The sequence below is a fragment of the Phyllobates terribilis genome, unplaced genomic scaffold (genome assembly GCF_046119375.1).
Source record: "Phyllobates terribilis strain yellow unplaced genomic scaffold, ASM4611937v1 Scaffold_10__3_contigs__length_209671492, whole genome shotgun sequence".
In the NCBI taxonomy this organism is placed as follows: domain Eukaryota; kingdom Metazoa; phylum Chordata; class Amphibia; order Anura; family Dendrobatidae; genus Phyllobates; species Phyllobates terribilis.
The window spans coordinates 67,693,542-67,714,893 of NW_027362770.1; the positions used below are offsets into that span (position 1 = coordinate 67,693,542).

Here is a 21,352-nt window from a genome sequence, read left to right on the forward strand (position 1 = left end):
CCGGTAACCCCAAGGTGTTTAGTGACGTAGCCAGCATTCTTCATGTATACTTCTAATCCCATGAACATCATATGATGATAATTTCCTCAGGGGCAGCATCAAGTGACAATCAAATATAAGCGGGGTCTGTCACTGAGCGACACAATCTGATGTGATCAGTGTCCACATTCTTTGTTGGCTGCTGGTAACATAAATAGGCGGTGGCTCTTTGTTTTCTGGATGCAATGAAATGATAATGGATGCAGTAGGAGTAGGAAATTTGTGAAAGTTCTTCTCTCAAGTCGTTTTGTATGGATCTACAATAAGGTGTGAAGTATATTGTATCCCGTATGCTAGATCAAGCTCTATATTCTGATTACAATGCAAGCTTGACATAAAAGAATTCAGAACACAATGCAACTTTACATACAAACAAAAAAGTATTACATTCTGTACTCTCTTTTTGCTATGTTTTGTTGCTTGTTATTATTATTATTAGTATTATCTAAAAATAATAAAATTCATAAACAATTTTAAGGTATATATGAAAGAGTAAGATATTGCAAGGAAAATCGATCATGTTACTAGTCATTTTAATAATGTAACTTAGCTTGTTTAAGATTCTCACCATGCACCAGAAATGGGGATTCCCTAAGCAAAAATCTGCCACTGGCTAAATTGAAGTGCCTCAGACTGGTGAGCCCCTGATTTTCATTCTTCACTACTGCATGAAGACCCTCATGTAGGACCAGACTTGGACTGAAAACCAGCCATAGCGCACCCAGAAGTTCATAAAAATATTGCCTCCTACATACTGCAGCAGGAAGTGCATGCTTGGGCAAATCTTGCTTTGCTTGGCCGCACTGCTTTTCACCCAAAAGACAAGAAGTAAAATAAAAGCCGTATTAGTGGATTAGGGAGAATTCAAACTCGCCTGTGCAAATGGATTTCCTTGGTAAATTCGATTTGCAGAAAAGTTATTCTCTGCAAATTGAATGTAAATAGGATGTAATATTTTTTTTTTTTAAAATCCTTATTATCACCCCTCCACTCCTCACAGTCACCTGTCCGGTACTCATCGCATTTTCATATAACCGCTAAAAGTGCTGAATCCCTGGGCCTCTTCATGCTAGGTGGGGACTTCTGGCTCTGATGAAGCCCCAGACGTTCCTGTGCAAGTTCATGTAAGGTCACAATGTCCTGATGTAACAACATGCGCCGTGATCTCATGCAGGAACGTCTCAGTTTATCGTGAAGTGGCGCAGGCATTTAGCATTCAGCGACAGAGATTAGAAGAAGCTCCAATGACCGGACAGGTGACTGTGGAACAGAGGAGCCAGAGAAGTTAGCCTTTTAATCTTTTGATGGACCTTTTATGGTTTAGTAAAATGGAGGCCAGCAGATGCCATTTTGCTAAATCTGCGCAGAAGAAAATTACAAAAAATCCGCATTTTGGCGACCACTTGACAATTCCTTGTACTGTGCGTTGGATTAAAACTTCCATTTCCAATTTATGCAGCTCATATAAGCATCAAAAAAGGAATTATTTTCCTGATTTACCCCTCACCCATCCCCACGTCACTCATACATTAGATACAGTACATGTTACAAACGCATTAATCAAGCATTAGATAAATGTTACAAACACGTCACTTATTAGATACATGTCACACACGCATCACTCACATTAGATGAACTATAAGAAAACTTTCCCACATTCGTATATTAGTAACTTGGGATCAGTATCTGCTCTCTGGCTGAGATGAGACCCCCTATGCTTTCAGTTTCAGATCTCTTTCCTTCACCCTCCTCTGCACTGTTTGGTTTTTTCATTCTGCTCCATCCTCTTGTCCCTTCCTATACAGCTGCCTCTGCGCTCTACTCCCTTCCTTGTTTTCTTACTATCTATCCCTCTTGCTCTACTCATTCTTTCCATCTTCTTCTTTCTCCTCTGCTGGCAAACCCAATACGTAAACACTGGTAAGGGGATATGGCCAGCTGGAGTCCCTTACTCACCTGCTTGCTCTTTAGTCTAATGCCAATACATGCTTCTGAGGGAGGTGGAGTTAATGATCTGCTCTGCACAAATACAATTACACTGTGTTCCAAATTATTATGCAAATAATATTTTCTCAGATTTTCCCAAATTCCCTATATGAATTGCAGTCATTGTAATTTTCCAGTCAAATAACTATTAGAGTACAATTGAAAGGTTTTTGTACAAACTGCCTATGATAACAGTATATTTTTAAAATAATAAAACACTCAAACTGCACTCAAAATACATGTTCCAAATTATTATGCACAGCAGAGTTTTCAACCTTTTCATTTTAATAAAGAACAAAAAAATGTTCATTTTTGAAATTATAATCATTAGCAGGTTATTACAAACTGAAATCAAACAGTTTTCAACTCAAAACTTTATTCTAGGTGATGTTACATTTGCACATAGGACCGCTTGTTCGAAAGGAGCTTCTGAACTCTCTCGTCCATTGAATTTGTCAGGTTTTGGATGGTTTCTGCTTCAATTGTTTTGCATGAGGACAGAATACCCTCCCAGAGCTGTTGCTTAGATGTGAACTGCCTCCCGCCATCATAGACACTCCTTTTGATGATGCTCCAGAGGTTCTCAATGGGGTTGAGGTCAGGGGAGCAAGGGGGTCACATCATAAGTTTGTCCCCTTTTATGCCCATAGCAGCCAGAGATGCAGATGTGTTATGTGCAGCATGAGACGGGGCATTATATGTTTGTTATGCCCTGGAGCCTCTCTAATAAGGAACATTCAATTCACATATAATAACTTTCCAGTGAATCATAAGTCCCTGTAAAATTTACATGATTTGTGGAATTTTAATATTTACTGATTGAATCAACTCTTATTAGTAGGCAACTATGGTAAAATGATTGCTATCTAAATAGGCTGTCCCTGACAATCTACAGACAAGGACTGCCTTAGAAGCAGGGCTATGCTCTACAACCAGAAGAGGAGGCCTCTGGACATGATGGATGATGTCTGATTATACTGTAGCAGGAGGAGGAGCCGTGGGGAAATAGCACTGAAACTGGACAAGGTGAGTAACAGATATATTGGATACTGGATAAGAGGTAGCAATAAATGTATTGCATAGGAGTTATGGCCAATTTAGAAAGGTTAATAATATGGGAACAAACATTGAGAGGAACTATTGATCCATCTAAACAGGTCGGTAATCACTCAACCTATAAGCAAAATGCTTGTTCGTCGGGTGAGGTCCTCATTAACTATTGAGCTGTTAGAGTTCTTTTTTCTAACATATAAAACCACTCTAGCAGGTCAGCCATACATACAGTCATGGAAAAAAGTTTTGAGACTGACACAAATTTTGGTTTTCACATACTTTCCTGCTTCAGTTTTTTTAGTGCCAGTTTGCAATAACTGTAGATTTTTATGAAGAGTGATCAGATAAACTGCAAATAGTGCAGTTATTCCTTGCCATGAATATGAACAATCACAAAAACCCAATTTCCTATTAATTTCAGCCCTCCCACACAATAACCTACTTATATAATTTTAGTGATCTTCTCCTTAACTCTGGAGAAAGTGTTAATAAGGCCATAGCAGCTTATATAACTCTGTTATGCTGATTGAATTCTAACAGCAAACTGGTTGCTTAAAAAAGTGGCTTCTGCTTCTACTAACCATGGTTAAAAGAAACGTGCAGTCATCATGACTTTGCATCAAAAGGGCTTTAAAGGCAAAGACATTGCTGCCTGTACAATTGCCCCTTAATCAACCATTTATCAGATCATGAACTTTAAAGAGAGAAGGTCAATTGCGATGAAGAAAACTTCAAGGGCACCCAAGAAGGTTCAACCAGTGTTTGGACCGCCTTCTAAAGAAGATTCAGATATGGCATAATTTCAACACTAGTGCAGAGTTTACTCAGTAACGGCAGCAGGCAGGTGACAGTGCATCTACAGGCACAATGAGGTGAAGGCGCTTAGAGGCTTGCCTGGAGTCAAGAAGGGAAGCAAAGAAGCCACTTATCTCCACCAAAAAACATCAGGGACAGACTGACATTCTGTAGGAATAATACAGGGATTAGACTGCAGAGGACTAGAGTAAAGTTATTTTCTCTGATCAAGCCATCTTCAGACTTTTGAGATATTCAGAAGAATTATTGTCTGGAGAAGAGAAGGTGAGTACTACCTTAAGTCCAGTGTCATGCCAATAGTAAAGCATCCTGAGACCATTCATGTGTGGAGTTGCTTTTCATCCAAGGGAGTGGACTCACTCACAACTTTGCCCAAAAACAATGCAATGACTAAAGAATGATATCTAAACATCCTCCAAGAGAATTTTACCCCAACGATCCAGGAGAAATTTGATGATGAACAATGTTTTTTCCAACATAATGGAGAATCATGTCACAAGGAAAAAGGCAAACGTGACAACTAAGTGGCTGGGTGCACAAATTATTGAAATTTTGGGTCCGTGTTCAGGAAAATCCCCACATCTCAATCCCATTAAGAACCAGTGGTCAATCCTAAAAAAGCAGATGGACAAACAAAAACTTAGAAATTGTGATAAACTCCAAGAACTGATTAGACAAGAATGGGCTGTCATCAGTCAGGATTTGGCACAGAAGCTGATAACTAGCTGCCAGGGTGAATTGTGGAAAACTTGAAAAATAAGAGTCAACCCTTTAAATATTGAGTCTTTCCATAAACTTGATGTACTTGTATGTGAAGACCCGGGGTCTTCCGTAGGCGTAACACTACTCAGACAACACAGGGTGAGGGTAAAACAGTGTAGCAATACTTTATTAAACCCCAAAAAGGACAATAAACAGATAGAATAGTCCCAGCAAGTACCCAAGATGGTGCAAATTACAGAGTCCTCACCCTTCAACTGGCCCGTCGAGAATAGAGTAGCTGAGATTTCGAGGCTTCCAGGGCCGATTACACCCACCAGCTGCAGCCCGTTTTTGGCAGGCCTCCAAAGAGAGAAGGTAACGACAAGCTTAGAAAACTAGCCGAGGGCAGTGAAGTCTGGGGCCAGGTGACCTGACTGTCCCAACCTGGGTTCTTTAAGACGTCTCTGAGGGTTCAGAAATGGTCAATGGAGCAGATCTGTATTCCTCCAGCTGGAGCCGAAGTCCCCTAAGCTGACATGCAGTAGAATGACACCGAATAGAGGCAGAGACCCCCTTTTTATAGATCACAGTTGTCCTTTCAGCCCTCATTCACAGGTTAAAGGTAAGGGATCATGACTCATTGTTTGAGCATTTAATCAAGTTGCACAGATTGTCCTCCATTGCTCAGCAAATCAACAACTCCCAGGGCAGGTATAATACATAATCAGCATATTATCAAACAGTATTGCTCCATGACCCTATCTTTCAAGATTTGCATACAGTATGTTGCAGTACATCTCAACTCAAGTGTCAACATTCAGGATTATTCAAACAATACTCTGTGTTAACCCCTTTCTGACCTTGTCAGTAATAGTATGTAGCTGTGCCCTGGGCCTATAGGGCCAGCTACGTACTATTACGCATGCTGCGATCGTGCCCGCCCACAAGCGGTGCGGGGAGATCGCCGCCGGGTGTCAGCTGATTCTCACAGCTGACACCCGGTGCTATGTGCAGGGAGCGGGACGCACAGCTCCCTGCACATTAATCCCCGCAATGCTGCGATCGAAGTCGATCGCAGCATTGCGGTGGCAAGGGGGGAGGTGATCGTTATATTCACCTCTCCTGCCGGCGTCCAGCGATATCTGCGGATGTTGTCATAATGACCTGATGTCGTCATGACAACATCCGGGTCACCAGGAGGCAGGACGTTACTTTGGTCATGCACAGTGCATGACCAAAGTAATGTCTTCCCTGTGTGCAGCGCTGACAGGCTGCATGACAAAGGGAGCTGCTGCTTTCTATGCCATGCAGCCGATTAGGCTGCAAAAAGCGAAAGTCCCATAGTGGGACAATGTTTAAGAGTAAAAAAAAAAGTAGAAAAGTGAAAAAAAATGAAAAAATAAATGTAAAAATATAAAAAAAATAAATAAATCCCCCAAAAATAAAAATATATTGAACCCATAATATGTATTTATTATGAAAAAATAAATAAAATAAACCAATAAAAGTACACATATTTGGTATCGCCGCATCCAGAACGACCTGACCTATAAAACGGTCCCACTAGTTAACCCCTTTAGTGAACACGGTAAAAAAAATAAATAAAAATGAAGCAAAAAACTATGCTTTATAATCATACCGCCAAACAAAAAATGGAATAACACGAGATCAAAAAGACGAATGTAAATAAAAATGGTACCGTCATCTTGTCCTGCAAAAAACAAGCCGCCACACAGCTCCATCATCCGAAAAATAAAATAGTTATAGCTCTCAGAATAAAGCGATACAAAAAAATTATTTTTTCTAGAAAATAGTTTTTATTGTGTAAAAGCGGCAAAACATAAAAAAACTATATAAATGCGGTATCATTGTAAACGTACTGAACAGAAGAATAACGCTGCATTATCAATTTTATGACACGCGGAACGGCATATAAAAAAAAAAAAAAATTCCTGAATTGCTGGTTTTTGTTTATTCTGCCTCTAAAAAATCGGAATAGAAAGTGATCAAAAAATGTCACATGCCCGAAAATGGTACCAATAAAAACATCAACTTGTCCCGTAAAAAACAAGCTGTCACATGACTCTGTCGGCCAAAATATGGAAAAGTTATAGCTCTCAAAATATGGTGATGCAAAAACTAGTTTTTGCAAAAAAAAGTGTCTTTTAGTGTGTGACAGCTGTCAATCATAAAACCCGATATGAATCTGGTATTGCTGTAATCACACCGATCCGAAGAATAAATTCGTCTAATGAATTATACCACACGAGGAACGGTGTAAAAAAATAAACTCTAGGGTTAGGATTGTGCTAGGGTTAGGGTTGGGGTTAGCGTTGGCTAGGGTTAGGGTTGGGCTAGGGTTAGGGTTGTGCTAGGGTTAGGGTTGTGCTAGGGTTGGGTTAGGGTTGGGGTTAGGGTTGGGGTTAGGTTTGGGGCTAGGGTTAGGGTTGGGATTTTTTCAAAAGTAAAGAAAAAAAAATGATGACAATATGGCGACCAGTGTTGAGCGCAAATGCTCGCTACTTGAGTTTGCATCGGGTACTCGTTTATGCACTGAGTATCGCGGGTGTTCGAGTGACATGCTCGAGTCTCTACCCCATATGCTTTGTGGTAAAAAAAAACGTTACTGGGATCGCCTGCCATGCACGAGCGATCCCCGCATGGTTTTTTTGGGTGTCTAACAACCGTGAAACATGCGGGGCGGGGACTCGAACATGTCACTCGAAGACCCGTGATACATGGTGCATACCGGAGTACCTGATGCAAACTCAAGTAGCGAGCACTTGAGCTCAAGACTAATGACAACTTATTCATTATGATGACCTAATGTTATCAAATTTTGTTGTACATTTGAACCCAGAGGTACACTATACCTCTTGATAAAATCCTTGAGGGGTCTAGTTTCCAAAATGGAGTCAATTGTGGGGGGTTTCCACTATTTAGGCACATGAGGGGCTCCCGAAATGCGACATGGAGTCTGCTCTTGATTCCAGCCAATTGTGCGTTCAAAAAGTCACACAGTGCTCCTTCCCTTCTGAACCCTGACGTGCACCAAAACAGTGTATTTTCCCCACATATGGGGTATTGGCATACTCAGGAGAAATTGCACAACAGTTTTTAGGTTCCATTTTCTCCTCTTACCCTTCTGAAACTAAAAAAATTAGGGCTAAAAGATCATTTTTGTGGAAAAAGTTAGATTTTTTTATTTTCACGGCTTCATGTTCTAAACTTCTGTGAAGCACCAGGGGGTTAAGGGTGCTCACCACACATCTAGATAAGTTCCCTCAGGGGTCTAGTTTCCAAAATGGTGTCACTTGTTGGGGTTTTCTTCTGTTTAGGCACATCAGGGGCACATCCGCTAATTATTCAAGCAAATTTTACATTTAAAAAGACAAATGGCGCTCCTTCCCTTCCGAACCCTGCCGTATGCCCAAGCAGTGGTTTCCCCCCCATATGGGGTATCGGCTTACTCAGGAGAGATTGCAAAACAAGTTGCATGGTGCAATTTCTCCTCTGACCCTTATGAAAATGCAAAACTAGGGGCTGAAAAACATTTTTGTGGGAAAAATTTGAAAATTTTATTTTCACGGCTTCATGTTATAAACTTCTGTGAAGCATCTGGGGGTTCAAGGTGCTCACCATACAACTAGATAAGTTCCCTGAGGGGTCTAGTTTCCAAAATGGTGTCACTTGTAGGGGGTTTCCACTGTTTAGGCACAACAGGGGCTCTCCAAACGCAACATGGCGTCCGCTAATTATTCAAGCAAATTTTACATTCAAAAAGTCTAATGGCGCTCCTTCCTTTCCGAACCCTGCAGTGCGCCCAAACAGTGGTTTTCCCTCACATATGGGGTATCAGTGAGCTCAGGAGAAATTGCACTACATTTTTTCCTGTTACCCTTGTGAAAATAAAAAAATTGTGTCTAAAGTAACATTTTTGTGAAAAAAAGTTAAATGTAAATTGTCAAATGGCGCTCCTTCCCTTCTAAACCCTGCCATATGCCCAAACAGTGATTTTTTCCCACGTATGGGATATCTGCGTGCTCAGGGGAAATTGCACAACAAATTTTGGGGTCCATTTTTTCCTGTTACCTCTGCAAAAATAAAAAAATTGGGGTCTAAAGTAACATTTTTGTGAAAAAAGTTAAATGTTCATTTTTTTCTTCCCCATTCCAAAAATTCCTGTGAAGCACGTGAATGGTTAATAAACTTCTTGAATGTGGTTTTGAGCACCTTGAGGGGTGCAGTTTTTACAAAGGTGTCACTTTTGGGTATTTTCTGTCATAAAGGCCCCTCAAAGTCACTTCAAATGTGATGTGGTCCCTAAAAAAATGGTTTTGTAAATTTTGTTGGAAAAATGAGAAATCGCTGATCAACTTTTAACCCTTATAGCACACTAATAAAAAAAAAATTTGTTTCCAAAATTGTGCTGATATAAAGTAGACATGTGGGAAATGTTATTTATTAACTATTTTGTGTGATATATCTCTCTGATTTAATGGAATATAAATTAAAATTTTGAAAATTGTGACATTTTCAAATTTTCGCCAAATTTCCAATTTTTTCACAAATAAAACACAAGTAATATCGAAGAAATTTTACCACTATCATGAAGTACAATATGTCACGAAAAAAAATGATCTCAGAATCAGGGGGATCCGTTGAAGCTTTTCAGAGTAATTACCTCATAAAGTGACAGTGGTCAGAATTGTAAAAATTGGCCTGGTCATTAACGTGCAAACCACCCTCGGGGGTAAAGGGGTTAATCAACCAAAGAAGAACACAAATGCAAAAGTCAACATGAAGACAAAAACATATAGCTCCTGGCATACTGAATTTGTCTGGCATAATTAAGAAGTAAAGCTGTGTCGTCACACGTCAATAAATGTTTAAGAACTGCTTAAGCTGAAATGCTTATAACTGTAATTTCATCTGAAAAATTGTCTGCTAATCCTAAAGGTTCATATACTTTTGCTTCTCAGACATATTATATTGAATTATTTTCCGCACTTAAAACATGACAGTCTAGAAATAGGACTTGTGTGAAAGTCTAACTCGGTTTTAGATTAAACTTGTGAAGAAATATGGAAAATTTTGAAGCACAAACTTTCAAGCACTACTGTATGTGGGAGAGTAGGAAATACCATTATATTGTATAGAGATAGTTGTAAAATATTGCTGAATATGTAACCAAGGAATTAGTTCTTTCAGTAAGTAGATTGCATACAGAAGAAAAAATATATATTTGTTACTTTGTCAGATGATGTTGTTACTAGGGCTACCATGGTTACAAAAGCATGTAAACCTAATGTGCAATGGCGGATGGGAGACATTGTCAGAAGTAACCCTGAATGCTTGAAGACCTGATGGAATGTTTCTATGTTCGAAGCTGCTACAAAAGGTCTGTTTCTACATTGTGATCATACAGAAAAAGAATCTTGAAAGCCATTTCCACACTACAGTGATTATTGTATTGATCACATAGGTTTGACTTCACTACAGGGAAATCTACACTCTCTCATCTGTAGGAGATGGCCACAATGAAAGAGAACTTAAAAAGAAAACTTGAAAAAAATATTTGGTTCATGATAACATATCTTGTCATCCTAGGACATATTTGTTCGCCCACTAAGACCTCTTACATTTTAGAGGTTTTAAACAGCAGTTTTAGTAATTGTAAGCCAAAACCAGGCGCTGGTCCAAACTGCAAAAGAGGTATGAATCTTTCCATCGCACCTATTTATTTCCTGCTTCCAATGAACTAGCAGAAAGGCCAGGTCAGTGTTCTAGTTACGTAACGTAGCCTCCAGATCCCAAGTCAGACTCAGTTCTACCAGTCCATAATATGAGGTTTGTGATAAACAAGAGCTACATAACGGTCTGTTCACAAGCAGATTTTGGGCTGCAGTACTAGACGAGCAGCCAAGTACTGAGCAGAGAACGAATGCATGTGGTTTACTACTAATTCATGCAGTTTTGCAGCAAGTACCAATGAAAATCATGTTTTCTTATGAGCTTCACAGTACTTAGTGGTAAACTACATGCAATTTTTGCTATGTAAATCTCAGGTGCTTGGCAATAACCACAGTATAAGGTCAACAGATAAGTGTACCCATACCAAACTCAACTTTTTCCAATGCAAGACTGCAGTCACAGCCATCAGCTAGCCTGTTTCTATTCCTGCTCAGACATCTGGCAACAGATATTCAAGTAAATAAGTTAAGAGTCTGGAACCGCAACATGGTGAAGTAGGTGGGTTGAAGAGTCCGCAGCATTCTGAATTGGATCGATTGAGGTTGGCCGATGAAAACGTGAATAAAGGTGTCCCTTCTATCTGTGAATGGTGCTGTGGCCTGCCTATAAAAGCTGCAGCTAAAATGAATCAGGTTGTCTGTAAGATAATGTACAACAGCTTAGGGTGCTTTCACATTGCATTTAGGCACCCGTTCAGTGGCCCCATTGGGGCTTAAGTCCGAACTCCCCGAAAAACTTCGCACATATGCGCCGATTGGGCCATAGACTATAATAGTGTCGACAAAGTGAATGTGCGCTCTGCCGTGCATCATTTCGGGTATGCACGCCTACTGGAAGAAGACACTCAGACGTAGTAGACTGTGCCTAGGTGTCCACCTCCAGTAGGTATATACACCTGAAAATGATGCATTGCAGAGCGCACATTCGCTCTGTCGGCAACATTATATTCTATGGCCCTGTCGGCGCATGTGTATGGATCCCATTTTGCGGGAGGTTTGGATGCAAGCCCTGGTGGGGCCCCTGCACGGGTGTCGAAACACAATGTGAAAGCACCCTTAGACACCTGGGCACCTGAGGGCCTGGATTGCCAATTTGTATGTTGAGGTGGGGCAAATTCCTCAAGGGCATCTCAGCCTGTCCCTATATAAGTGTATTTGTGCAGAGCAAAACATTAAACTCCACCTCCCTCTGTTGACTATATTAACATTAGACAGAAATGTAAGCAATGTTGGGAGCGAGTGAGGAATTCCAGCTGGTCACACCATCTTACTAAAGTTTAAGTTGGGGGTTTGTAAGTTTTTCACCAGTTGCATCCAGTAATGGGAAATGCCAAGTGATGTTCCTGTCATGTAAAATGCCTCTTCCCTCTGCTCAACATTGATTCTGTTATCATCCACCACTGTTGTCTTTCATGGACGTCCAAACCTTTCTGATTTCTCAAACTCACCAGTGAGCTCCTTTTTTTAAAGAAAGTACCAAACTGTTGATTTGGCCACTCCTAACATTTTGCTATCTCTTATGGATTTTTTTCAGCTTAATGATGGGCTGTTTCTCTTCCATTGAGAGCTCCTTTGACAGCATGTTGTGGGTTCACAGCAACAGTTTCCAAATGCAAATGCCACACCTGGAATCAGCTCCAGACTGTTTACCTGCTTAATTGAGGATGTATTAAGGTGGGAATAGCCCATGTAGTCCATTAAAGAGCTTTTGAGATAATTGTCCAATTACTTTTGGTCCCTTTAAAACAAGGCAGCTACATATTAAAGAGATGTGGTTCCTACATCCTTACTCAAATTAGGATGCGAATACACTCAAATTAAAGCAGAGAGTCTGCACTTTAAGCCCATATTGATTATATAACTGTATCTTGAATATGATTTGGTAAACAGCTAACATGGCAAAACTTGTGTCACTGTCCAAATATTTATGGACCTAACTGTATTCTAAAATATTGTTTATATCTCATATTTCCCTTGCAGAGAGATATAAGTCAAGAGTATTCCTCGCCACATGTCTCCATCAGAAGGCTGTAATGTATACCACACTAAGGATATGCAAAGCTGTCATCAGAATTAAAAGGGAGTACTTTGAGGAATCTAAGGTGTAACACCTATTTCAGTTTGTTTCATAAGTGTTTCTTTAATCAGTGTTTCCATATGTGTTTCCTTCATGGTTTTGATGCCTTCAGTTTGAATCTACAATGTACACATTCCAATAAAAAACAGGGATAACCATTGCATGAAGTGAGTCCAAGCTTTTGACCGGTACTGTACCTAATATATCTCAAATTAAATATATCTAAGTCCTCTAGTCCATGATGTACTACTTTGTCTTTTCTATATGCTTCTGCCAAAACTGTACAAAGTGCTGGGACAGATTTACCAAGACTCTGATAAAAAAGCTGTTTTTTGCTGCCTAATACAGTGCAGCTTTCATTTATCAGAGCTGTATAAGAAATTTAAGATGAATTGTAAAGGGTTGTTATGACCAGGCTTTAGATAGTTTTGAATTACATCACCGCTTGAGCAGGAGAATTTTCCCATGCTTGGACGGCATTGAGATGGCAGGCTGGACGGTAGCAGAACGCTGCCATCCAGCATGCCATCTTTCAGAGACACTGCGGAGCACAGGCAATATCTCTGAAGGATGACAAGATGGATGACAGCGTTTTGCTACCATCCAGCCTGCCATCTCATCATCGTCATTTGCCGACACCGCATGCACAGGAGAATTCTCCCACGCTGTCAGTGACGTGCATGAGGTGAGCTGAGTTCATTGGACATGAACTCGGCTCATCTGGATGCCGTCACAGCAAGACACTGAGGAGCGCAAGCATGCCTGCGCTTCAGTGTCTGCGGCATGGCAAGCTGGATGGCAGCTTTCTGCTGCGATCCCGCCTGTCATGTCAATGTAGCAGAGCTGAAGCTGTCCTGGGAACCAAGGAAAGGTAAGGATGAGGTTGGTTTATTATTTTACTTTTATTGCAGAAGACATTGGCTTCAGCTGGAATTGGTGATATGGTAAGTAGTGTCTAATTTAGAACATTAAAGGAATGTGTGTTTATTTCAATTAAAGGACTTTATTCCGGGTGTTTGTGTTTTTTTTTAACTTGCCTCTCCATTACTAACCTGGGCTTGATGTCAACTGGCATTATAAGCTGACATCAACCCCAGCCCTATTACCCCACTGCCACCGCTACAGGGCAGTGGGAAGAGCGAGGCTAAGTGCCAGAATTGGCGCATCCTATGGAGGTATAATAGAAACAAGTCACCAATTCTGCATTCATCACACACTCCTGGTTTTGTCTCCCACTCCTGAGAAAAAATACTGTCTGAATACTGACCAAATACTGATAGTGGGGCCGTGGCCTAAGTGAAGAAATGGTACTGGTGTCATCAGTGTTGTGCATCAGTGTGTCATCAGTCTATCCGTTTTTACCATCAGTGTTTCTCACGGATGGATAAAGAAATAAATAAATTACAAAGCCATATTTCGCAATGTTAAACAAGGATAGCACAAGGATGGCACATGGATATCATCTGTGTGCTGTACGTGTTTTTCACGGACCCATAGACTTGTATTGGCCCTTTACTTCCATGCTGCCGAAAAAAAAGACATGTCTCCATGTGTTTTGCAAGGACACGGGTGTGTGAAAAATGCAGACATGTGAACAACCCATAGATTATAATGGGTATGAGCTGTTTCCGTGAAAAAAAAACAAAAAAACAGTTACAACACGTATGTGCAACACGGATGTATGAATGAGACCTAAAGTGTAGGTGGGACGTGGCAGATGTTAGAACTCTCCTGTTAGGTTTTTTTAGTTTGCTGGTCACATGACCATTTTTGCCTATTTAATCCGGCTCCGCCCTCCTGGCCTTGCTGGACTTCATTGTATTTACTACTCTTGAGCTAGCTTGGTGCTCTGTTGCCGTTCTCTGTTAGTTTTGCTAGGTCTTCTGACCTCTATGCTTTTTGTTGTGTGTTTATCTTTGACTGCTACTATTTCTGCTAGGAGGTGTCCAACATATCCCAGTCCCTAGTTCTTGTAGAGATCCCTCCCTCACATCTATAGGTCTTCGTACAGACTAGCCGAGGACTTTAGCGGGTCTGATCGCAGGATCAGGTTCCCCGTTACATCGTAGGGATCTAGTTTAGTTCTATTGTAGGGACAGATCTCCTGTCTTTCCTTAGTCCCTGTAGCAGATCATAACAGTAAGTCCAGCCCTAAAAGAAAAAAAAAAAGAAAAATTTTCTCTAAGGAAAGACCTCCAGTTTTCCATCATGGTCTCGGTTCAAGATTTGGCTCAACGCTTGCAGGGACTCTCTCTGGAGGTGGCCAAGCTCCAACAACACGTGAGTAGCTGTTCTGGAGCACATTTTGTGGAACCAAAAGGTACGTCTGCCTGATTTATTTTTTGGCGAACAACAAGATTTTTTTTCTTTTAAAAATGCTTGTTTATTGTATTTTCGTTTGAGACCCGGATCCTCCCTCTGGTGATGAATCACAGCGCATAGGTTTCATAATGTCACTTTTGCGCAAAGATCCTCAGGGATGGGCCTTCTCTTTCCAACCTAGTGATCCGTGCTTTAGATCAGTGGATAGTTTTTTTTCTGCTTTGGGTTTGTTGTACGATGATCCTGATCGTGTCTCATCTGCTCAGTCTGAATTGAGACGTTTGAGGCAGGGATCAGGAAATGTGGAAAAATATTGTTCTCACTTCCGTCGGTGGTCTGCCCAGGTGGGGTGGAACGATTCAGCTTTGAAAAGCTTGTTTCTTGCAGGGCTAGGTGAAAGGGTTAAGGATTTACTGATTGCTTATCCCACACCTGGAAACTTGCAGGAGGCAATGCAATTAGCTATACGGGTGGACAGGAGACTGCGTGCAAGGGTTAATGAGAGTAAATCCTCTGCTATGTCAGCTCCGAGTCCTGAGAGGGTCTTTCCTGACAATGGAGAGCCGATGGAGATTGGGGCGGTGGCACCCCGCTCTCAGGAAAAAGACCGCAGGCTTTCTGAAGGCTTGTGCTTCTATTGCGGAAATTCTGGTCATTTTATTAAGAACTGTGTGCTTCGTATGAAGAAAGAAAAAAAAAAATGGTCAGTCATGCACGTATTGCCTGTTTAAATTCTAAGGGAGTATTCCTATCTGCTACTACCGCTGCTCAGGATGAATTAATTGAATTTCGGGTATTTGTGGATTGTGGTTCTACTCTGAATGTGATTGATGGGGGATTCTTGGAAAAACTTAGATTAGAACCTAAAACTTTGTCATCCCCTATTGCTGTAGTTTCTGTTGATGGCTCTCCCTTGAAGAGTGTTACTCATAAGGTCTGTGAATTTCCCCTCACTATTAATGGTATTCATCAAGAGAATTTGGATTTGGTGGTATTGGATAATTTGCCTTCTCCAGTAATATTGGGGTTACCCTGGTTAAAATTGCACAATCCTGTACTGGATTGGTCTACCAATGAAATTAAGTCCTGGAGCCCTAAATGTTATGACAAGTGTTGTAATGGACATATTGTTGCGGTGGAAAAAGGGGAATTACCTGTACCTATTCAGGATTTTTGGAGAGTTTTTTCTGAGGAGGAGTCACAAATTTTGCCTCCCCATAGAGACTATGATTGTACCATTGAATTTGTCCCTGGAGCGACTCTTCCTAAAAGTCGTTTATTTAATCTTACTATTCCTGAGAGAAAGGCTTTGGAGGAATACATACAGACAAGCTTGGCCGCCGGTCACATTAGGCCTTCCAAGTCTCCTGTGGCTGTTGGATTTTTTTTTGTAAAAAAAAAAAGATGGCGGTTTACGTCCTTGTCTGGACTTTCGTGAGATTAATAAAATTACTGTACGCAATCCTTACCCACTGCCATTGATTCCTGATTTATTTAACCAGTTAGTGGGGGCCAAGTGGTTCTCTAAAATTGATCTCCGGGGGGCATACAATTTGTTGCGCATGAAGGAGGGTGATGAATGGAAGACTGCTTTTAACACTCCTGTGGGTCATTTTGAGAATCTGGTGATGCCTTTTGGTCTTACCAATGCTCCAGCATTTTTTCAGAATCTTATTAATGACATCCTTAGACCTTTAATCGGCAAAAATGTGGTTGTGTATTTGGATGACATTCTGATTTATTCGCCTGATCTGGAGTCTCATTGGCGGAGCGTACGTGAGGTATTACAGTTATTAATGGACAATTCGCTTTTTGCTAAGCTGGAGAAATGTGAGTTCGCTGTACAGAGAATTAGTTTTTTGGGCTACATTATCTCCAGTGAAGGTTTTGAGATGGACCCGGTTAAAGTTCAAGCTGTGCAGGAATGGCCTAGGCCTATTGGTTTGAAATCGATACAGAGGTTTTTGGGTTTCGCCAATTATTACAGAAAATTCATAAAAAAAATTTCTATTATTGTCAAACCGCTGACCGATCTCACCAGGAAAGGTGCTAATGCGGTTCAGTGGACTTCTGAGGCCATTGAAGCTTTTGTGTTTCTAAAGGAGAGGTTCACCTCTGCTCCCATCCTTATGCAGCCTGATGTGACTAAGCCGTTTTTGGTTGAGGTTGATGCTTCTTCGGTGGGGGTCGGTGCGGTGTTGTCTCAGGAAAACAAGGATGGAGTACATCCCTGTGCCTTTTTTTCAAAAATTTTTTCTGAGACTGAACTTAATTACGATATTGGTAATCGGGAATTGCTGGCGATTAAACTTGCATTTGAACACTGGCGTCACCTCTTGGAAGGTGCTGAATTTCCCATTCAGGTTTTCACTGATCATAAAAATCTGATCTATCTTGATGCTGCCAAGTGCTTGAATGCCCGTCAGGCTAGGTGGGCACTTTTTTTCTCGCGGTTTAATTTTTCCGTTACTTACATCCCGGGTACCAAGAATGTTAAAGCGGATGCTTTGTCTCGCAGCTTTTCTCCCATGCTCGGTGTTGAGGAGGAAGAGGAGAGCATTTTACAAGAAGGTGTTGTGATTGCTGCTTTGGACTCCGTTTTGGAGGATGAGATTCTTAAAGCTCAGGAGAATGCCCCATCTAACACTCCCCATGGGAGGTTGTTTGTGCCTAGGACCTTTAGGAAAGATTTGTTTGTTGAGTGTCATGAGTCTCGGTTGGCAGGTCATCCAGGAATTTCTGAGACCAAGAGACTTGTGAGTCGCAGTTTTTGGTGGCCTGGATGGCAGAAGGAAGTCATTAAGTGGGTGCGCCAATGTACTGTGTGTGCTAGATCCAAGTCTTCGCATGCTCCTGCTGCGGGGTTGCTTTGCCCTCTGGAGGTTCCTAGTGCACCTTGGACACATCTAGCTATGGACTTTATTACTGACCTTCCCCCCTCTGAAGGTTTCACGGTCATCTGGGTGGTCGTGGACCGTTTTAGCAAGATGTGTCACTTGGTTCCCTTCATCAAACTGCCTTGCGCTAAGACACTCGCTAAGGCCTTTGTCAAGGAAATTGTCAGACTACATGGTGTTCCTACTGACATTGTTTCTGTTAGGGGACCTCAGTTCGTGGCTCGTTTTTGGCGTGCCTTTTGTGACAGGTTGGGAGTTCATTTGTCGCTTTCATCCGGATATCATCCTGAGTCTAATGGCCAGACAGAAAGGAAGAACCAGGATGTTGAGCAGTTCTTGCGTTGTTTTGTGGCAGACAATCAAGAGGGGTGGTCTGAGTTTCTGCCACTTGCTGAATTTGCTCTTAACAACCATACATCCTCTTCTGCTGGGAGTTCGCCTTTTTTTTGTTGTTCTGGGAGACATCCGTCTTTTGGGTCATTCTCCAAATTGGTTTCGGCTGTGCCTGAGGAGGAGAGTTTTTCCGGTGATTTGGAGAGAGTTTGGACGGATGTGCGTGGTAATCTTCAGGAGGCTAACAAAAAATCTAAGAGGTACTTTGATAGGAAACGGCAAGAGGTTTTGTTTGCTGTTGGTGACATGGTTTGGTTGTCCTCTAAGAATCTGCGATTGAGGATTCCTTCTAAAAAATTGGGTCCCAAGTTCGTAGGGCCCTTTAAGGTGCTTCAGATAGTTAACCAATCTGCTGTTAGGTTGGAGGTTCCTACGTCCTGGAAGATTAACCCGGTGTTTCAGGTTTCTCTGTTGAAAAAAGCTGATGTGTCGGATGGTGACTCCTCTGCCACTGTTCCTCCGGTGGTGGAGGACGGGGAATATGAAATTTCCCGCATCCTAAATTCTAGACGGTATAGAGGGAGTTTGCAGTATCTCGTCGCTTGGAAGGGTTTCGGACCTGAGGATAACTCATGGGTGAGGGCGGATGATGTTTCTGCTTCCAGACTTGTCAGAGCTTTTCACAGGAGGTTTCCTGGTAAGCCTGGGCCTAGGGGATCCGGAGGATCCTCTTAGAAGAGGGGGTACTGTTAGAACTCTCCTGTTAGGTTTTTGCTGGTCACATGACCATTTTTGCCTATTTAATCCGGCTCCGCCCTCCTGGCCTTGCTGGACTTCATTGTATTTACTACTCTTGAGCTAGCTTGGTGCTCTGTTGCCGTTCTCTGTTAGTTTTGCTAGGTCTTCTGACCTCTATGCTTTTTGTTGTGTGTTTATCTTTGACTGCTACTATTTCTGCTAGGAGGTGTCCAACATATCCCAGTCCCTAATTCTTGTAGGGATCCCTCCCTCACATCTATAGGTCTTCGTACAGACTAGCCGAGGACTTTAGCGGGTCTGATCGCAGGATCAGGTTCCCCGTTACATCGTAGGGATCTAGTTTAGTTCTATTGTAGGGACAGATCTCCTGTCTTTCCTTAGTCCCTGTAGCAGATCATAACAGCAGATTTGACTACTTCTCAGAGAGTCTTCCCAATATTACAGGAGAGTTGGCAAGTACCTACATAGTTAAGCCATATCCTTTTTGCCAAGTTATTTCATCAACTGTAAAACTAATTTCACATAAAAGCAAGGGGCTATCTAGTTACCATTTGCTTGCAAGCATACCACCAACCATAAAATAAACTTGACTTCTTAAATAAAAGTGAAGACTACCAGATCTTTACTCAGAGAGTAAGGATTTACATTAACAATTCTTTTCTACATTGGATCTCCACAGATATATTCATCTATTCACAAACATGTGAGAGTGTGGAATTCCAATGCCAATACACAACTAGAAGTCTGACTTGAAAGAACTAGGTGTCAGAGAGCAACATTTCATTGATGGTGTCATGAATTCCCAAATGTCCTGCTCTACATTAAAAGAGAAGATGCTACTGTAGGGAGGTGGTAGGGTAGAAGAAGACATTGTGGCAACAGGGGAGTTGTTTGGTATTGTCTGTTGGTTGATGTGTGATTATTTATGTGTGATAAACAATGTTATATTTTATCCCTATGGCCAGTTTTGTGTCTCAGTTCTCCCCTAGGCTTTGCCTTAAGGCTGTCCCTGGGAATGCAGGAAGCTTGTCCACTAGGGGAACCATACAGAGCATAGGGATATAGTTTGCACTACACAGGGTAGGAGATAGTTAACAGTGTTGGGATTAACCCACAGTGTGGGAAGGGTTAGACTGGTTTTTATAGAAAAGATTTTCCCGGTTAGTGAGTTCAAGTTCTGGGTGGAGTTGAGTGCAGTCAGTGTAGGAGAGTGAAGTTGAAAGCAAGGCTGGACATTACAGTGCTAACAGGTTCTAAGAAAGTCAATGCAGCAGAGGTGAAAGGGTTATGTCAGTTCAAGTCTCCTCACAGTATGAGGACACATCCAAAGTTTTGTCTGGATGCTGGGACAGTCTTGTGCCTAAGGTCCGGAAGAGGTATTGAGTGTCATATCTCTGTTCCCTTTGTGAGGAAGATGTCGGCCGGGTCGCAGAGAAAGGAAAAGATGGTGGTCCTCAGGGAAGCTGTTATGTCCGAAGGAGGCTCCCTAGGGTCAGCAGAAACAGACTAGGAACAGGTAGGGCAGAACAGAGGTGAGGACTGATGAGACACAGAGCAAAGGGAACATCACTAAAAAGAGACTCTGTCTTAATCTGTATGCTGCAGCCTTGTGTAACCGAATTGCACAGTAAGGCTGCGTTCACACATTGCGTATTTTTGCGCGCTTTTTCGAAATACGCAATGTGCCTAGTGTCTGCCAGCAAAGTGAATGGGAAATTCACTTTGCCGTTCAGACACTGTGTTTTTACGCAGTACGTAATCGCAGTTGCGTAAAGAATTGACATGTCAATTCTTTACGCAGCTGCCTCCTGCGCTTTCTCCTATTGTGCCCATTATAAGTGATGGAATTACGCAGCGGTGTTCACACACTGCGTAATTCCATAGCTTTTTGATGGAGGCGCAGGAGAAACTATGGATACTCACCTATCCGATGGATGGGAGAGGCGTCCGGTCCGGTCCCGCCGCTTCCAGCATCTGCCGGTGAAGCGATCAGGTAACTGTAGCTTACCAGCTTCCAGTCAGCTGACCGGCTTGTGATCGCTTTACGGCAGGAAGCTGCAAGCGGCGGGACCGGTGCGAACGCCGACTTGTCATCGCTTCACTGAAGATGCTGGCAGCGGTGGGACCGGACGGCTCTCCCATCCATCGGATAGGTGCTGGTCATCGCTTCACTGAAGATGCTGGCAGCGGCGGGACCGGACGGCTCTCCCATCCATCGGATAGGTGCTTGTCATCGCTTCACTGAAGATGCTGGCAGCGGTGGGACCGGACGGCTCTCCCATCCATCGGATAGGTGCTTGTCATCGCTTCACTGGAGATGCTGGCAGCGGTGGGACCGGTGTATGTACTGCAGCCAGAAGCTGTCTGTACATACACTGCTAGGGGGACACTCACACACCCGACACATAGACACAGACCGGACACACAGACACAGACATTACTTTACATTACATACAGACACATACATTACATTACATACAGGTGTAATCCTCCATCCTCACACTTCATTTCTCCTGCATCCTCCGTAAAAAAACGCAGGAAAAAAAGCAGTGTGTGAATGGAGGTGCTTTTTTTACCTGTGTAAAAAAACGCAGGTAAAAAAAGCAGGAAGTACG

General features: G+C 42.1%; 1 protein-coding gene across 3 annotated transcripts in view; it reads right to left on the reverse strand.

Moving 5' to 3' along the window:
* Window positions 1-21,352, reverse strand: part of LOC141164392 (A disintegrin and metalloproteinase with thrombospondin motifs 2-like) — an 837,082-nt gene that overhangs the window by 459,433 nt on the left and 356,297 nt on the right. The window lies entirely within an intron of this gene.